The 12,193-nt window shown below is 42.2% G+C and overlaps 1 protein-coding gene and 1 long non-coding RNA gene across 8 annotated transcripts in view; both read right to left on the minus strand.

The window, feature by feature from the left end:
* CTNNB1 (catenin beta 1) overlaps positions 1-7,045 on the minus strand; it is a 39,617-nt gene extending 32,572 nt beyond the window's left edge. For 2 of the 7 annotated variants that reach the window (XM_019727563.3, XM_019727562.3), the window contains exon 1: positions 6,792-7,045. The gene's annotated coding sequence lies outside the window, so the exon portion shown is untranslated. Of the gene's footprint in view, positions 1-6,056; positions 6,353-6,791 lie in introns of those variants that run through there. The other 5 variants (XM_074312576.2, XM_019727564.3, XM_074312575.2 and 2 more) reach the window with 4 other exon arrangements.
* Positions 7,046-10,468: 3,423 nt separating this feature from the next.
* Positions 10,469-11,838, minus strand: LOC109445310 (uncharacterized). Its single transcript, XR_002137024.2, has 3 exons — positions 11,704-11,838; positions 10,911-10,989; positions 10,469-10,608 (listed from the first exon to the last, which is right to left on the minus strand). It is a non-coding gene; the product is annotated as an uncharacterized LOC109445310 (long non-coding RNA).
* Between the last annotated feature and the right edge of the window lie 355 nt (positions 11,839-12,193).

Raw genomic sequence — 12,193 nt, forward strand, 5'->3', positions numbered from 1 at the left:
GGCAGCATACTACGCTTTCTACATTAACATTTAGGGCCTACTTTTGTATTTAAATAAACTATTAGGTATAAATAATGTTTGACATTGCTGCATTCTTTCGGTAACTCAGAAAAGAATTGTCCACGTCAGCACTTTCTACAGAGGGGAATGGAACTCCACTTGGAAGCCTCCAGAGTTAACTGGATTGAAAAGTACTTCCAAGCAACCCTGTTCCTCCCTTATACATGTGGCATTCATCTAGTATATGGAAAACTTCAAAGACAGACTCACTCCCTACACCCTTACCCCAAACCACTTAATTATAGTTAAAGGGGTGGGGGGGTTTACAACCACCCCTCAGTGCAGTAAATTACTACAATCATTTCAGATCATCTTCAAATTGCACTCCCAAGCAATTCTGCAGTAAATCTAACTTGCCACACTTTTATATGGATAATGTACAAAATACGTGTCCACATCATCGTTACTCCAGCTAGCGTAAAAACCTGTTACTAGAAGAAGTTTATTAAACCCTCGAGTTTGCACATCTTTTACTTCCCAATCAGATCAGCTACCAGCATTTAAGATAAGATTTATTAATCATAGATATGGTTTATCTGCCATGATTGATGAACCTGAAAGAATTTAAACAGGTTAAAAATATTATCTCCCCTACCCCAATTTTTTAACTAATTGTTTAACACACCTGTTACAAATCAGTTAAAAGGGAAATATCAGTCTAGCAACATGTGAATTATGAAATCACAAGTAAAACTATGGGAATATTATTAGTGAAAAATTAAGAGATGGAAATAAACAGAGGAGCAAATAGAAAGTGCTATGAAGCTGTTTCATTCACCTCAGTATCATCCAGCTGTTCGCACTTTTCAAACTGTTACAGGGGGGAAAAGCCTTGTTTTTAGAAGTTCAAAAGAAATCAGAGGCAGGCAACTTCTGGACTCGTACAAGAGAAACTTTACAGTGGCTCAGCCAAGTTACATGGGTGTGGGACAGGCAGGTGAGGGGTGAGCACCGCTGGGATAAAGGCTTTGTGCTCAGGCCCCTGATCAGTCCTGCTCGCATCCTACACCACAGCAGATGAAAACAACTGAGCCTGCAGCACTAGCTTCAGATGATGCTTCTGAAAACCAGGGTTGGCCTATGGTTTGCATTTTCAGTCCAAACACAGTTTGCCATCTACAAATGTAGTGTGAACATTAAACACACAACCTGTCAAACTCTGGAAATGAAAAACTTTGCCCTAGCAGCAAAAGGTTTAATCAAAATCTATTTAACTGCCTGCATAAACTTACCCTGACCAAATAGGAGTATGCCATTAATATAAGTATTTCAATTAAGTTTTCATGATCTAAACTTTGCTTTTAAATTTTGCACCTAGTCTGATAATAGGTAGTCTTAGAAATGTAGACTTTGGCTGAAAAACAGGACATGATTTAAAGACATCACTAAAATTTTAGGCTGACATGATTGTGTATACAGAGCCAGAATTTGTCCAGCATTTATAGTTTGAGACTGCTTTTTAAAAATACACTTTAAAAAACTATACTTAAGTAACAAGTTATTTCTCCTCCTTTTCCTTGACCCAAACCATCTTAATTCCTAAAGCTGAAAGTGTGGTTTTCCCGATTTCACAAACAAGTTAATAATATGAACCTGCTTTAAGTTCCTCATCTATAATCAATTGATACAATGCATTTCCTAAATGCCTAAACACGAACCTGACAGTTTAGCAATCTCATTTCCTAAACCCACAGAATCCGATTTTCCTCATTTAGAATCTAGATCATCTTTACTAAAAAACTGTACTCCAAATTGCAAGATGTTACAAACTGCAATATCCTGTCAATAGTAGTATTTAATTGGGCTGAATATTATCTTAAAACATGAATTTTATTCCCCAACATGTGCAAATCAAGGGATACACATTATTGGATTTCCTGCTTTACTCTTAGGGAAATAAAATCAGGTGATGTGGCAACATAAGCTGTATTTCCACACAATGGTGGAGCTGCCGCACACTGGCTGCTCAGATGAGACATGGACTCTCCAATTTGTTGTAGTTCATAGGGTTCCAGTTACCCCATACTTGCCAGGCTCTGAGACCGAGTAGCCACTTCCAGTGTAATGTAAGACCAATCCTACATGCTTTGTGAAAGCAATCTTACTTTAGTCACTTATCTTGAATGTCAAACTGTTGTATGCTATATTAATGAAGTAGCCAATTTCCGAAGATAAAGTCCCTAAGAGGCAATTTTTTTCAATAAGCTTTATGTACATCATTTTTAAAAGAACTTTCAAATCTATTCTCGTATCTCTTAAAAATCTTGACAGAAAATTAGAACAGAAGCTACTTGACTTAGAGATGGTAAATGCTGCATCAACTTAAACGTCACTAATTGCAAATGTGATCTTTTGTGAAGGAACACAACCCATTCTGAAATAACAATTTACATAAAGCAATCGAGGCGTTCTTGGCTTCTTGTTAAAAAAATCTAAACTGAGAATTTTCAATAAAATGACCATTTGACTTCCAAAAGCTGATTTAGAATACGTTTCATTCCTGTTACTAATCAGAATCTGATTTGAAACTAGCATTTTCAAAAAATAATGTTACTAATAGAAATAGCAAGAATTTTCACATAGGAGCATAAAGAAAGGTTCTCATTAAAAAATGTAAAGGGCAAAATACTGCTATAGCCTATGAGTCTATATAAATGAGACCCTGTAGTAACTCAGGCATTATATCCTAGAGTTCAAATACACTGATTCATCTAGCTTTGTTTCTATCTAGATTCTAACAGCAGATATAATATTCCTTAACAATGCAACTGAGCTGAACACTTACTCATGTTTTACTGTGTAACTGATTTTAGATAAATTGACAATTCACTTCTTCATTAACTTTTTCTGAGAATGTGTTTCTATAATTCATTAATATGGCTGAACATTATAATCTTTTACCCCAAAATTATTATGTTGAGCTTTTTGGTTTGTCATTATGATATATTTAAGTAGAACTGCCTACTTAAAGCAGACAAAAATTTAATTCCCAATTTTACTCTGACCTTTCTCCTGCAAATATTGGTTGAGATGACATTTTCGCAAGCTAACCTTACAATTAGCAGTATTGATATGAATAAATTAATCTAGTACTCACAAGGCTTCTTACCAGTGCTTTCTCATCAGAACTATTCATAAATATATGTAGTCCACACAAACTTGGTAGGGGGGGAAAAGTCACAAGCATTAGATTATATCCACTGGAGGGCACTCAACATGACCAAAGCATGTGATAAAAACATGCCCTCCTACTACTCTCCCTCTGCTGCCTGTCAGGTTTGAGGGACACTGGCAGTGGGGAATGTCTCTTAAAAGAAAAGCTGCCCACAATTTTTAAAAAGTCAAAAAAGTAAACTCTTTTTTAAAAGGGTTCCTAATGTGATAGACTTTCTAAGAGCTTCTTTTTCCTTCAGGAGAAAGTAGATTATATACATACTAAAAGGATAGCAGGGTGTTCAGGCCTCAACAGAGGGATCTAGGTTTCTAAACCAAGTCAAGCTCAGTCTTGCAGGAAACACAAAAGAAGCATTCTTAAAGTAAACAGAGAAAATAAAGAACTTTCTCCTGAGTTTAAGTGATGAAAAATTATATGAGTTAACACCTACTCATTTTCAAGCAACACTAATCACATTTTCCTTTCATAGACGCTAAAATCTATATGTTCATTTTAGCCCATTAGCCCAGTTATGCATCACATTCATAATTACAACACTATTACGTAAACAATAGTCTGTTAAAGAATGAGAACAGACTCTGCCAATCAGTTCTCCTCTCAATGAGGGGTAACAAGAGGCAATAGCTACCTGCTCTGGACTAAGAAGCAGCTCCTCGTCTATGCTTAATGTTTACTTTTATGGCATAAAAATGTTTTTAGTCAAGCTGTTTCAACAAAAGATAATTGTATTACCAATAAAAAGAGGGCTACAAGGAAACAACCAAGTTAATACAACTAATGTTTTCAAAAACAATGTCAGAAGTCAACATGTAGCACTACAAAAGGGTTGCCAATACTTTTTATTAGACACTTGTCCTGCTCTACAAGCCTTCATCCTGTCTGCCCTGGGTTAGCAGTCAAGCTTGCTTCCAGCCAAGCTCAAAGTACAAACTTAAAATGTACCACCTCCTCATCTACAATGATTATCAGCCATTAGTAAGCCATGAGAGAAACAAAATCATGGATAGATGTACTGTTTCATTTCAATAACAAAAGTTTCAGGAGGCTGAATATACTATCTAGTCCGTTTATGGGGTTTTCATTTCACTGCTACTTGTAACTCAGAGTGACAGTCAAACTTTTGAATTGCTCACATCCCTAGTTTCAGCAATACTTACCACTCCTCTGCCCACCCCTCCCAACAACCAAGGAAAGGATGTATGAAGCTAGTTTTCTTAAGCACCACATCTCAAAATACGCTGAGAAACTTGCTGAGGGGGAGGAGGGAACGGTTTATGAAAACAGACTGCATTTATATGAACAATTTTTATTCCAGCCATCACTAGGTAACAGTTGGAAGCTCAATTCATAATTTCTTAAGTTTTAATACTGGAATATACGTTTTTCTACCTAATCACCTTGGTAAAGGAAGTAGTCAGATAATTAGTTCAAAAGAAAGAACACTCGTGAGTGCTTCTTGACACACGAACATTGTCAAATGCCTCATTTTTTCATGAGCCACCTTACTTTTAAAAACTTGGTTTTTCCTGAAAGCTATTTAAAATGACTGTTCTGGCTTCTGGGAGAATCTCAGGCCTGGGACTCTAAATTACATGCTACTCTAAACTTTCTAGTACAGTTTTTTATTTCCCCCTCAAGGACCTCAGACGTAAATAGTCTCAACATTCCTTTAATCCTATAGAATAGCCTTCTGCAAGTTTTTCAAGTTACTTTTGCGATCACTTTAGGGCCTTGTCCTTATACGTGGCCTTCAGAACAAAGACGAGGTCAAAGGAATGAATATCGGGTGCAAATTAATCAAATTTTGTGGAAGGATATTATCAAATACACTTGATTATTCCTCTTTTTTTAATCCAGAGACTTTGTGGTTTTAAATGTAAAAGTAAATGCAGCAGCAACCTTAGCTCAGACAAAAAAAAACACACAAAAAAAACAAAAAAAAAAACCAACACAAAAAAACCTCCAAAATACGTTTATGTCACGAATTTAAGCAGATACTAAACAGTAGTAGCATTATGCAAATCACATTTTAAGCTACGTCTAACATTTCCTAGAATGAGGACTAGTTCACATGAAGACATGAGGGTGTAGAATGTTTACCAAGAGGCAATAATGAACCGGCTTCCTAAATTCCAGACAAAATACTCAGTAACTTAGCCATCCGAAAAACATTAGCCTAGACTTTATCAAAGGCTAGCCGTCTCTTCAAGTTGATGTCTGGTCTAAGCCACCACTATTCATGACACAAAGCTCTCATTTCACTAAAACCACTCCTCGATTTCCTTTCGCCGACCTCTGCATACCAGCAGGCCGGTCTCTCTCCATTCACCACTCACACTCGGGGGGTGGGTGGGGGGAGGCCACAGATGTCTGAAAGATACAAACGATGAGACAATCCTCCCTCCAAAAGGGAGCAGAAAACGAAGGAAACAACTACCCCCCCAACTGCCACAGCCTTCAAGTTTAGCGGATCCAGAAGAGGGCTGTGAGAACTTCCCGAGTCTCCGTTCACGTCCTCTCCCCAGGCAAAACAATGCAAGAAGTTGCAACGCTTGAATTTCACTCGGCCCGTTTCGGAGCGAGGGAAACATTCACGCCGCTGAAAAGCAAACGTGCTCTAAAAATCAAGTTTCGCTGCCGTAAAACTAGGTGAATCAATAATGCCTCCGAACGAGGTCCTCGCAGCAGCCAGGGGCTGCACCCCGCGCTTCCACGGGTAAGAAGCAGGAAGGCAGTGGCCCCAGCCCGTATTGTGACGGGGGTCTCACCCCCGAGGCCATCCATCTGCAACTCCGGTCCCCTGCACGACGCTTGCACTCACCTGCACGGCACAAGAAAACATAGGTGCAACACACGGATCTTGTGTGTGCAAATCTAACTGACGCATCGCACCGTTTGCACTGCTAGTTTGGTTCCTCTAAGGTTTAAAGTTGCTCCGATTGAAACAAGCGCCAGTGCCAAACTCACAGGCAGAGCGTGAAAAAAAAAAAATACTAACAATTCTCTTAAGAATTTTCCTTGAGACCGAAGGAGGGAATGTGGAGAGAAAGTCCACTGGCCCTATCCCCACGGCACAGGGGACCTGGGGTGGTGTCCCAGGCCCGGCGCCCGTACCCCAACTCCCCGCTGGGAAGGCGGAGCCCCCCGTCCCCACCCCGCCCCCCACCCCGGCCCCGGCGTATCCCGAGGCGCAGGGTCCCTCCCCCAAACTCGGCCGCGGCCGGAGCCCCTGACGGAAACCGGAGTACGCCGCCCCCCACGCCAGCCATCCCAGCTCTTGGACGCGCCCTCGCGACGCCCCCTCCCCGCAAGCGGCGCCCCCAAAACCCCCGAGAAGCGGGGTGACCGAAACCCGGGCCCGGCCGCCGCCCTCCGCCCCCGGGTGCAGCCCGCCCCCGCCGTCTCCCCGGCGCCCCCCGCTCCCCACTCCGGGCCTCCGGGGCTGCGCCGAGCCCGGCTCTCAGCCGCCGCCGCGATCGCGCGCCCTCGACTAAGTTTGGCTCCGAAGAGGGAGCGGGAGCAGCCCGGAAGGGTAAGGAAGGGAGCGCCCAAGCACCTCAGGGGAACAGGCTGCTCCCGCCGCGGGAGTCCGACCGTCCTCGGCCTGCGGTGGCGGCTCGGCGGGGACTGGAGCTGCTCCTCAGACCGTCCTCCGTCTCCGCCTCCCCTCGCTCTCCGCGCTCGGAGACGGGATAACGCGGCTGCCACAGACCGAGAGGCTTAAAATGGCGCCGCACAAGGACCTCTTATAAGTCGCGCAGGAGCCGCTGTATCCTGCCGCCAGCGGCGCAGCGCGGAGCGTTCCGCCGCGCGAGGACAAGGGGCGGGGCGCGGGCGGACGCGGAAAGTAGTCCCCGCGCCGCGGAGCCGCCGGGCGCCGTCCCAACGCCCGCGGCCCGGGCGGGGCGTCCTCGCGCTCCCTGGACGCTCGCTGTCCGGGACGGAGCCGCACCGCTGCCCCGCCGTGCGGGGCCGGAGGGCGGCCCGCGGGGGCGCCGTAGTTCGGGGTGGGCTGGAGGGAGGGGGCACCGGGATTCTCCACTGTCCCGAACCGGACGCCCCCGCCCCGCGCGTGCCCCGAGCCGTGAGACCCGACGCGGGGCTCGCCGCACGCTTTCTGCCGCCCGCGGGAGGCGGCCTCTCGGCCCCGGCCCTCGGGGGCCGCGCGGAGCAGCCCGCACAAGTCCTGGGAGGGCGGAAGTTCGGGACGCAGTGGCGGAGGCGCGGGCGCTGAGGTCGCGGCCCCTGGGGCCACTGGCGCTTGTGGGAGCCGCCTCCGCACCGCGGGCGGTTCGGGGACTCGGGCGGGTGAGGGCTTCCGCCGCCGTTCGTGCGGGCCACACGGTCCCTGAAGGGCATGGCTCCCAGCCGAGCTTCTCACCACCCCAAAGCCCCCCGGTGTCCGGATCGTGGGTCCCGCATCCCACCCGGCTGCTCGGCCTGAATCTGGAAGTGAAGTACCGGGCGGAGCCGCCTGCTACCCCCACTCCTGAGGCTGGGAACTCTTGGTTAGAATGGGCGCCTAGCGCCGTAATTCAACAAGTCGTCATGAGTACCTACTGTGAACAGACGACGGATGGAAATGGACTAACTGTAGAGCCCTGTCAATTAGGTTAATTCTTATAGACTCCGTTTTTATCTGGCTCCACCGTGCTACTAAGTATCAACAATTTTTATTTTATTTATTTTTTTTTTTTTGCGGGGTGGGGGTGGTTGGAGAAGATGCATTTCTATGGTATTACTTACTTGAGAGGTCTGAGTATGTTGTGAATGGAAGGAGCTATACCGATTAGGCAGCTTCTAATTTTTTAAAACTAATTTTCTATGCTTCAAAAACATTTTCTAATTCGTTTTAATAGGCTGAAGTTGGTCTTGATTTCCCTTGGAAATGTTTCCATTGTAATCCAGCAAGATTGGCATTTGTCAAAGCTGAAACAATTATGATCGATTCACTTTCGCTAGCCTGTCGTTTTATGCTTATTTTTCTCCAAAACAATGGAGAGAGTACAAAAAGCAACAGTGAAAGTTCTCTTGAGGCTTTTATCCCTGTAATTAATGCATGCAAACAATAGGTCTTTATACGTAGGTACAGGCAGGAAACCCACTTCCTCATTCACTCATGGAGTGGGACATGTCGTTGTAGGCATAGCTAATGCTTCAGGGCCCAACAGGTTCTTTAAATATATATATATATATATATATATATATATATATATATATATATATATATATATATATATATATATATATATTATGTCTTAAAGATATGTTCCTATATACAGTAATAATGTCAGCTGTTATCACCATAGTACATGTGGGCGACTGCAGTGGATAAAATCCACATGCTAAGATGATGTTCGTTGAGATCCATTGTCTAGAACGCCTTTTGCATTTGTATCTTTGCTAGTAATTCTGTGGAAGTGTTGCAAATGGTTGTGGTTAACCGAGCTGCTCATAATTAAAACAGATTGAGCAGAAAAAGGTATTTCATCAAAGCAATGTTTCTAATATAAACGTTTTCAAAAGTGTAAATAGCATTTCCAGGTACTAATCCCTAATTTTAATTCTCATACACAGAATTAGGGAATATACAGTTGCTTTGATTAGCCATACATTTAAAATCAGATGACTGATTAACCAATATTGAAAGATTTTTTTTTTGTACAGATGTTTCCTTTTTCTGTGTTCAGTTTCTTGGTTTTTGGTTTTTTGCTAAATAAGGCACACTGTTAAAACTGTTTAAGAAATATTTGCACTATTAGAACACCTGCAGAATAAAAACTTCTATATTCATATTTTTCTATTCAGGTGCCAAAGTAATTGAAGGACTTTTCTGTAATTTAGATGTCTTAACCTAAATTTAGAATTAAGATTTTTAAGTCCCTAGTAATACTTTAAGCAAACACACAGTATCAAAGGAAATGTGAAATTTGCAACAACGCAGCAATCTGTTTTTTCCCATCAAATTTAAGTGTACTGAAGAATTGCTAGGTGACTAGCATTTTAAAAAATTGAATTTAACAAACTACTGAGAATTTGTATTTACTTATCTCAAAAAACAAATTGGTCCAATTGTCTCACCAAAAATATGAGATGAATAACTTCTGTGAAATGAAGACAAATGCCATCATTAAACCAATGAGAAATACAACAAAATACCTGATGAGTTGGTAAAATAAGTGATTTTGTAAAAAAAAAGATTCTTAAAAATTAACCTTGGGCAATACGTTTTGTGAAAAATACTTGATTATCCTTTTACACATTTTCCTCCTAGAGCCAACCACTTGGGTTTGACATAAGTTAGTCCATTTTGTAAAACTGCAAAAGACAAATGGTTCTAAATTTCAGGCTGTATTCCTAGAAACCAGAAGTGTCTTCAGCTGATTTAAAAGAGGAGGCATTACTTGCCATAATATCAGACCATTGGCTTATCAAGCAGTGGCTACATGGACCCTGAATACAAAGCATCCTCCTTCACTAAAACCCATCTTTTGAATCACCTTTAGGCAAAGAAAAAAATGCCCAGATTGTTTTTGCACTTCCGACAGAAACATTAATCCAGGCAGCACTTTAAAGAAGACCCATTCACTTTCTGGATAGTTAACTCTATCAAATCTATTCATTAAACATTTATTGAGCACTAAGAAAATAAGCTCCCTTTAGAGGGAAATGGATGACTGGCTCCTTTTGATTAGGTCCCTTAAAGTAATATAACATTGTAATTGTTAATCAACCTTACTTGAGAGTCAACAGAAACAGTAGAAAACAGTGAAAGGAGGGTGTGGTCTCCTCTGGACTCTATATCCGAATCTCTAGGAAGAATCCTCTCCCAGCAGAAAGGTAAGACTAAGTAATACTCCATGCATTTATGAACAATAAATCCTAACTCTCTAAGAATACCTGTTAAAAATATTTCTTTTGACAACCTGAAAACACTGGACAGTAGTCAAGATCAGCTTTTCATTTAGCAGTTCACCGAGTGGGCTATTTATGGATTGGAACTTTTTGATTTGCAATACATCATCTCAGGGTTCACTGTTATCTCTTGATTTCTTTCCAGCTGAACAGGCTAAGTAGTTGTAAATACTTCTTGTCAGACTACATGGTTGGCTATTCTCGCACACAGGAGTAATCTAGGAACCTACTGGGCAAATTCGGCGGAGAGCCACTGTGGAAAGCTTGCGTCTGGTGTGCACTGCAGACCAAGGGAGGGGCGGTGAAGTTGGTGGGAGGCGATGGCCGTGGTGGTGGCGGTGGCAGCAGCAGTGGTGGTGATATTCATGGCCGCTTCAGTTATGCCAGGAACACTCTTCATGCTTGGGGTTATGTGTTCTCCAGGCCTTCATTGGTTTGACACAACAGTCCTTGCCAGACTAAGGGAGTACATTTTAATGGCTACCACAGAAAGTGAAGGAGAAGCAATGGACACATCATCCATTATAATCAAAGAGCACAAAGGTGTATGTTTTGTCAGTGTTTCTAAGAACTAAGATAAGTACGGCTGTATTGCGTAGAAATTATGCTTTGGAGATATAACCCCCCCAACATACAACACACACACACACACACACACACACACACACACACACCTCTATTAAAAATTTCAAAATGGTTGCAGATATTTCATTCACAAGAAGGTTAAAGGCGTTTCCCATCGAAAGAAGGATTAACTTACCCGAGGATTCTGGGACTGCAGATGGATACTGCGGCAAAATCCTAAATTCATCGAAAAAATCATTTCTGGACTCCAGCTGCTAAAAATAATAGAATTATAGTAATTCATGAATAAGATTAGAACAAGCCATTTTTCACATTCCAAAGTGTTCAGGAAAAAAAAATGATTCTTTTCTTTTAACTCATTTCTTAAACAATGCAAATTTTAAAGTAGCTTTTCTTTCCAGAGCACGAAGCGCCATGAAATCGATAATTTTTGATCTTTCGGTTAGTAGGCAACATGGTGAGCTAGTTGCAGGGACTGCAGGCAGCAGACATGTTCTTGTCAGCTCAAAATTTTCATATTGTTTTTGAATCCATTGAGATTTGTAGATGTGATATCACCGTTTTTTGTCTTAGCTGGCACTAGGCACTAGGGACGCAAACCCTCAGTTTATCGACATAGGCATGTCTATTGCTTTATATATATTAAAAACAGGGAGTCTTACTGGATCTTAAACAAAAAATTATGTAAAAGGAGTGGCCGGTGTGATTATAATCCCATCATGCAGGGTCCACGGTTCCCATTTAGTGAAATTTCGCAGAGGGCAACTTCTTAAGAACATCCCTGCTGTGCAGAGTGAAAAGCATGAACAAACCAAAGACAGAATTCATCTGTGTTTATATTTTACAAACAATGAAAAACCTACTCTTTGTATGCCTCTTTTCCCCCATCTTATTATTTCATGAAAACTGCAGCATTTTCCCCGCCCCCACCCAAACACTCACCACCCCAGCACTGCAGTATTCCGTACCTCTTAGGCTTCTCCTTCGTCTCCTCTTTCGCTTTCACAAATTCTGCACGCGCCATCTTTGTGTGGGGCGATTCTTTGCTAATTTCAGTCACCCATTCTCTTACAAATCGGTTCAGAAATAGAAAATGATAGTGCGCTTTGGGGCTTCATGTGCCTAAATTTCTTTGTCTTCCCTTCTGACAATGAAAAATGGAAATGACAGGGGGAGGGAAGCCAAAAAAAGGAGGTATTTCTATTAGTGCCATAACCTGTTGTATACAGTGGTGATAAAAAAAAATATTATTAACATAATAGCAACAGCTGCAGACTAAATAGGAGCTATGAGATAATTAATGTGCTACAACTAATTAATTTGCTGCAGGTACTTCTGCCGTGAACCAAGTAACCCATGCCATATAAAGTCTAAATACAATTATGATTTCCCCCTAATGCTAAAGCAAAATAAGGAGCAAAATGTCCTGTTCGGTAAATATTTAGCATGCCTATTGTA

The sequence above is a fragment of the Rhinolophus sinicus genome, chromosome 5, assembly GCF_057876585.1.
Source record: "Rhinolophus sinicus isolate RSI-liver-muscle chromosome 5, RSI-T2T, whole genome shotgun sequence".
In the NCBI taxonomy this organism is placed as follows: Eukaryota; Metazoa; Chordata; class Mammalia; order Chiroptera; family Rhinolophidae; genus Rhinolophus; species Rhinolophus sinicus.